This window comes from Nomia melanderi, unplaced genomic scaffold (assembly GCF_051020985.1).
Source record: "Nomia melanderi isolate GNS246 unplaced genomic scaffold, iyNomMela1 scaffold0355, whole genome shotgun sequence".
Taxonomy (NCBI): domain Eukaryota; kingdom Metazoa; phylum Arthropoda; class Insecta; order Hymenoptera; family Halictidae; genus Nomia; species Nomia melanderi.
The window spans coordinates 22,501-30,000 of NW_027475470.1; the positions used below are offsets into that span (position 1 = coordinate 22,501).

Here is a 7,500-nt window from a genome sequence, read left to right on the forward strand (position 1 = left end):
GTCGGGCACTGGTAAAGGGTGGCGATGATTCGTTCTATAATAGAAATACCCGTCGTAGCGTTTCGGCCTAGTCACCCGCCACGAAACACTCTCTCGTCGTGGAATCCCCGCGTCGGAGAATAAAACGCCGAAGGCTTACTTATGAAACTTACGTCTCTCGACGATGGGACGATCCACGCGAAGAGTTGTTACGTGCACGCGTATGGTGCGATTGCGTCGATTCGCTTTTCTGTACGGGGAGCAATAGAACGTTGAGTTGACTTATCGGGTCTTCGTTGGAATTACCGTCGCTGGCATTGTAAACTCCAGATGACCTTGTGATTCCTTCGTCGGGCACTGGTAAAGGGTGGCGATGATGCGTTCTATAATAGAAATACCCGTCGTAGCGTTTCTTCCGAGTCAACCCGCTCACGAAACACTCTCTCGTCGTGGAATCCCCGCGTCGGAGAGTAAAACGCGAATTCATAGTATGGAAACTTACGTCTCTCGACGATGGGACGATCCACGCGAAGAGTTGTTACGTGCACGCGTATGGTGCGATTGCGTCGATTCGCTTTTCTGTACGGGGAGTAATAGAACGTTGAGTTGACTTATCGGGTCTTCGTTGGAATTACCGTCGCTGGCATTGTAAACTCCAGATGACCTTGTGATTCCTTCGTCGGGCACTGGTAAAGGGTGGCGATGATGCGTTCTATAATAGAAATACCCGTCGTAGCGTTTCTTCCGAGTCAACCCGCTCACGAAACTCTCTCTCGTCGTGGAATCCCCGCGTCGGAGAGTAAAACGCGAATTCATACTATGAAAACTTACGTCTCTCGACGATGGGACGATCCACGCGAAGAGTTGTTTACGTGCACGCGTATGGTGCGATTGCGTCGATTCGCTTTTCTGTACGGGGAGAAATAGAACGTTGAGTTGACTTATCGGGTCTTCGTTGGAATTACCGTCGCTGGCATTGTAAACTCCAGATGACCTTGTGATTCCTTCGTCGGGCACTGGTAAAGGGTGGCGATGATGCGTTCTATAATAGAAATACCCGTCGTAGCGTTTCTTCCGAGTCAACCCGCTCACGAAACTCTCTCTCGTCGTGGAATCCCCGCGTCGGAGAGTAAAACGCGAATTCATACTATGAAAACTTACGTCTCTCGACGATGGGACGATCCACGCGAAGAGTTGTTTACGTGTACGCGTATGGTGCGATTGCGTCGATTCGCTTTTCTGTACGGGGAGAAATAGAACGTTGAGTTGACTTATCGGGTCTTCGTTGGAATTACCGTCGCTGGCATTGTAAACTCCAGATGACCTTGTGATTCCTTCGTCGGGCACTGGTAAAGGGTGGCGATGATGCGTTCTATAATAGAAATACCCGTCGTAGCGTTTCTTCCGAGTCAACCCGCTCACGAAACTCTCTCTCTCGTCGTGGAATCCCCGCGTCGGAGAGTAAAACGCCGAAGGCTTACTATGAAACTTACGTCTCTCGACGATGGGACGATCCACGCGAAGAGTTGTTACGTGCACGCGTATGGTGCGATTGCGTCGATTCGCTTTTCTGTACGGGGAGTAATAGAACGTTGAGTTGACTTATCGGGTCTTCGTTGGAATTACCGTCGCTGGCATTGTAAACTCCAGATGACCTTGTGATTCCTTCGTCGGGCACTGGTAAAGGGTGGCGATGATGCGTTCTATAATAGAAATACCCGTCGTAGCGTTTCTTCCGAGTCAACCCGCTCACGAAACTCTCTCTCGTCGTGGAATCCCCGCGTCGGAGAGTAAAACGCGAATTCATACTATGAAAACTTACGTCTCTCGACGATGGGACGATCCACGCGAAGAGTTGTTTACGTGCACGCGTATGGTGCGATTGCGTCGATTCGCTTTTCTGTACGGGGAGAAATAGAACGTTGAGTTGACTTATCGGGTCTTCGTTGGAATTACCGTCGCTGGCATTGTAAACTCCAGATGACCTTGTGATTCCTTCGTCGGGCACTGGTAAAGGGTGGCGATGATGCGTTCTATAATAGAAATACCCGTCGTAGCGTTTCTTCCGAGTCAACCCGCTCACGAAACTCTCTCTCGTCGTGGAATCCCCGCGTCGGAGAGTAAAACGCGAATTCATACTATGAAAACTTACGTCTCTCGACGATGGGACGATCCACGCGAAGAGTTGTTTACGTGCACGCGTATGGTGCGATTGCGTCGATTCGCTTTTCTGTACGGGGAGAAATAGAACGTTGAGTTGACTTATCGGGTCTTCGTTGGAATTACCGTCGCTGGCATTGTAAACTCCAGATGACCTTGTGATTCCTTCGTCGGGCACTGGTAAAGGGTGGCGATGATGCGTTCTATAATAGAAATACCCGTCGTAGCGTTTCTTCCGAGTCAACCCGCTCACGAAACTCTCTCTCGTCGTGGAATCCCCGCGTCGGAGGGTAAAACGCGATATATAATAGTATATGCCAGTGGTTCGCGCGCGTCGTCTCTGAGATACGCGGTCGACAGAGTTCCGAAAACACGTGATGTGCCACGATTTCCGTGCGTCTTACATCTTTCGACGATGGGACGATCCACGCGAAGAGAACGTTCGTGCTTGCGTGAGGTGCAACAGCGTCGATTCGCTTTTCTGTACGGGGAGAAATAGAACGTTGAGTTGACTTATCGGGTCTTCGTTGGAATTACCGTCGCTGGCATTGTAAACTCCAGATGACCTTGTGATTCCTTCGTCGGGCACTGGTAAAGGGTGGCGATGATTCGTTCTATAATAGTAATACCCGTCGTAGCGTTTCGACCGATGTCACCCGCCACGAATGTCTCTCTCGACGTGGAAACCCCGCGCCGAAGAGTAAACGCGAAGGCTTACCATACGAAAGAAAACGGTATTATACGCCTGTGGTATGTGCGTCTCGGCTCTGTGATACGCGATCGGCAGAGTTACAAAAAAACGTTGATGGGCCACGATTTCCGTGCGTCTTACATCTTTCGACGATGGGACGATCCACGCGAAGAGTAGTTACGTGCTCGCGCGAGGTGCGATAGCGTCGATTCGCTTTTCTGTACGGGGAGAAATAGAACGATGAGTTGACTTATCGGGTCTTCGTTGGAATTACCGTCGCTGGCATTGTAAACTCCAGATGACCTTGTGATTCCTTCGTCGGGCACTGGTAAAGGGTGGCGATGATTCGTTCTATAATAGAAATACCCGTCGTAGCGATTCGGCCGAGACACCCGCCACGAAACTCTCTCTCGTCGTGGAATCCCCATGTCGGAGAGTAAAACGCGAAGGCTAACTATATAAGAAACATATAGTATTATTTATGCCTGTGGTTCTCCGTTTGTCCTACTCTCAGATACGCGACTCGGAGAGTTACGAATAATCGTGATGGACCACGATTTCTGTACGTCTTACATCTTTCGACGATGGGACGATCCACGCGAAGAGATCATTCCTGCTTGCGTGAGGTGCGATAGCGCCGATTCGCTTTTCTGTACGGGGAGAAATAGAACGATGAGTTGACTTATCGGGTCTTCGTTGGAATTACCGTCGCTGGCATTGTAAACTCCAGATGACCTTGTGATTCCTTCGTCGGGCACTGGTAAAGGGTGGCGATGATTCGTTCTATAATAGAAATACCCGTCGTAGCGATTCGGCCGTGTCACCCGCCACGAAAATCTCTCTCGTCGTGGAATCCCCGCGTCGTAGAGTAAACGCGAAGGCTTGCTATAGAAGACTATAGTTTATACGCCTGTGGTTCACCGGTTGCCTGCTCTCCGGGGTACGCGATCGCGCAGGAGTTACGGAAGAACTTGATGGGCCACGATCTCCAAGCGGCTATATCTTTCGACGATGGGACGATTCACGCGAAGAGAACGTTCGTGCATGCGTGAGGTGCGATAGCGTTGATTCGCTTGTCTGTACGGGGAGAAATAGAACGATGAGTTGACTTATCGGGTCTTCGTTGGAATTACCGTCGCTGGCATTGTAAACTCCAGATGACCTTGTGATTCCTTCGTCGGGCACTGGTAAAGGGTGGCGATGATTCGTTCTATAATAGAAATACCCGTCGTAGCGTTTCGACCGATGTCACCCGCCACGAAATTCTCTCTCGTCGTGGAATCCCCGCGTCGGAGAGTAACCGCCGAAGGCTTGCTATAGAAGACTATAGTTTATACGCCTGTGGTTCACCGGTTGCCGGCTCTCCGGGGCACGCGATCGCGCGAAGGTTACGGAGGGACGTGAAGCGCCCGAGCAATGAAACGTCCGCAGGAGGAAACGAGCAACCGCCGAACATTGTTTCGCGACGTTTCCATAATGTATTGTCGTTTCGCTCGCATCCCGCTTCTTTCCCCTAGTTTCCTCGACGCGTAGTTTCGCAGCCTTAGTGGACGAATCATTCTCGATTCGAGGAAAGATATGCAGTGGGGCGTGCAATGAGCCCGCCAGAGACCACGATCTCCAATGCGTCTTTACATCTTTCGACGATGGGATGATCCACGCGAAGAGAACGTTCGTGCTTGCGCGAGGTGCGTTAGCGTCGATTCGCTTTTCTGTACGGGGAGAAATAGAACGATGAGTTGACTTATCGGGTCTTCGTTGGAATTACCGTCGCTGGCATTGTAAACTCCAGATGACCTTGTGATTCCTTCGTCGGGCACTGGTAAAGGGTGGCGATGATTCGTTCTATAATAGAAATACCCGTCGTAGCGATTCGGCCGAGTCACCCGCCACGAAACTGTCTCTCTTTCGTCGTGGAAACCCCGCGTCGGAGAGTAAAACGCGCGAAGGCTGTGACTGTAACATATATATATACAGTATACAATGCCTGTGGTTTTTGCGCGTGTCGGCTCTTCGGTATACGCGATCGGCCAGAGTTACGGAGGGACGGTGAAGCGCACGAGAAATTGAAACGGCCGCACGATTGGAACCGAGCAACCGTCGAACATTGTTTCGCGACGTTTCCATAATGCGTTTTCGTTTCGCTCGCATACCGCTTCTTTTCCCCTAGTCTCTGAGACGCGTTTTCGAGCCGTTCTTCTACTATCGATTCTCGTAGAGAGAAGGGACCGGGTAGTCTGGAAGTGGAACCCGCATCTTGCGTGTACCGTACACGGAATTGAGAGGACCGGCCGTGAAGCTCGTTTTAAAGCCGTGCGTCTGACACCCAACTCTTGCGCGCCAATTTCGCGGCAAGAGATAATATGGGACGAATGACCGGCAAAGAGCCAGCTGTGAAGTCTGTTTTTTTAATCGAATCCGTGGACGTGTGTATGCCGTAGCGTCGCTCGTCGTGTTCGTTCATGGTCGTTCCGAGAGAAAGAACGAAAGCGGTAACGAAGGGACCGGCCGTGAAGCTCGTTTTAAAGCCGCGCGTCTGACACCCAACTCTTGCGCGCCAATTTCGCGGCAAGAGATAACATGGGACGAATGACCGGCAAAGAGCCAGCTGTGAAGTCTTTTTTCATTATTTGCTTTCAATCGATCGATCGGTACGATTCGTGCAACGTTTCGCGCGATGCGACGCGAAAACATGCGCGCAACAATAGATGCGTCTGATCGGAAGAACGCGAGGGTCGACTGCACGCGATGGATTCAGTATCGGGTAGGATACAAAATATATCCCCGTCGTTTCCACGCGTGCGAGTCTTCTGCGTCTTTCGCGGGTTTTTGAATGCACTATACGCCCGGAACGTCGAGAAATATATACATATTACTTGAACGTTTTTCGTCTCGAAAGGCTTCGGTGTCGTCTCCAAGGCGACGCCTGAATCTCCTTCGCGCGCTGGTCGGAGATTCAGGTATCAACTTTTATCTTCTCTTTGAAAGAAGAGAGATATTAGGTCGAACAAATGAGAATAAAATTATATATGTGAAATATAAAATTTATACGATTACCCTGAACGGTGGATCACTTGGCTCGTGGGTCGATGAAGAACGCAGCTAATTGCGCGTCAACGTGTGAACTGCAGGACACATGAACATCGACATTTCGAACGCACATTGCGGTCCACGGATACAATTCCTGGACCACGCCTGGCTGAGGGTCGTTTACGTACCATACACTGCTTGCGTAGCTCTGTCAAATCCCCGCCGTCGTTCACCTCTTCGGATCGAACGTTTTTTTACCGAAGGGCGCAAAGAACGTTTCTGAGTCGGGTTAAGAGAAGGATGCTACGTACGAGCGAACGATGGGTGTCTCGTCGGCGTTTGTCGCGGACACGCGAAAATTCTGTGAATTTCACGGACAGTGTACGTTCTAGTTGTTGCAAAACGATCGGAATCGTTTGTATGGACTCGCGTGAGTGTTCGCGGCGTCGTGCGTCGTTCAATTACGACCGCCCGCGGATACCGCTCCACTGCGATATGGATCTGAGCGACAACTTTTTCGGCTGTTCGTGAGATGAACGGTTTCGTGTGTTTAGAAAAATTTTTTTTCCCGCGCTCCCGACGTCACCTGAAATGATGCGTCAGAGGTGAAAGAAAATATTAAGAAGTCGAGAGAGAGAGAGACTACACACGTTTTATTCATATTTTGTATACCGTGCGTGAGACGGATGTGCACGACACGTCGTATGTCGGTATATTACCGACTGGCCCCAGGGAGATTGTTTTCTTCCTCTCTTACGAATGAGATGTACGTTTCGGAGGATCGTCGTTACCGAAACACACGGCAAAACGAGACTTCTCGCAGCAGAACCTTTATACACAATACACATCGACTCTTTTTACCCCGAGAGAGAGAGAAAAGGTGTATTTCTTTTTTTTATTTTTCGAATTCGACGCACGAACGCTTTGACGACTGGAGAAAAACACGGTGTGTGTTAAAATCGTGCGGGACGAGCATGCGTATTCGTAACGGGTCGAATAGTTCTTATTCCCCGTCGTCGCGTGTCCTCGCTGGACCACCACCGTGCGCTTCCGCCACGTTCAGTTGAATTTCGAAATATATATATATAAAAAGAATCACCATATACTCTCTTTCGGGAGGTGTATTTTTATCGGTTTCTGCTATAGAGAAGAGACGGAGATCGTGTTGTGAGGTGTAACGTTTCTGTATCCCCGTTTCGGAGGATCGTCGTTATCGGCGGAACACACGTCAAAACGAGACTTCTCGCAGAACCTTTATACACAATACACATCGACTCTTTTACCCCGAGAGAGAGAAAAGGTGTTTTTCTTTTTTTTTTATTTTTCGAATTCGACGCACGAACGCTTTGACGACTGGAGAAAAACACGGTGTGTGTTAAAATCGTGCGGGACGAGCATGCGTATTCGTAACGGGTCGAATAGTTCTTATTCCCCGTCGTCGCGTGTCCTCGCTGGACCACCACCGTGCGCTTCCGCCACGTTCAGTTGTATTTCGAAATATATATATATATAAAAAGAATCACCATATACTCTCTTTCGGGAGGTGTATTTTTATCGGTTTCTGCTATAGAGAAGAGACGGACGATCGTGTGTGACACCACGTGGTAACGTTTCCGTATCCCCGTAAAATACGTTTATCT

The 7,500-nt window shown here is 49.8% G+C and overlaps 1 non-coding gene across 1 annotated transcript; it reads left to right on the forward strand.

The window, feature by feature from the left end:
* The first annotated feature begins 5,884 nt into the window (after positions 1-5,884).
* On the forward strand, positions 5,885-6,039 carry LOC143176067 (5.8S ribosomal RNA). The gene has a single exon (XR_013000668.1). It is a non-coding gene; the product is annotated as a 5.8S ribosomal RNA (ribosomal RNA).
* The last annotated feature ends 1,461 nt before the right edge of the window (positions 6,040-7,500 follow it).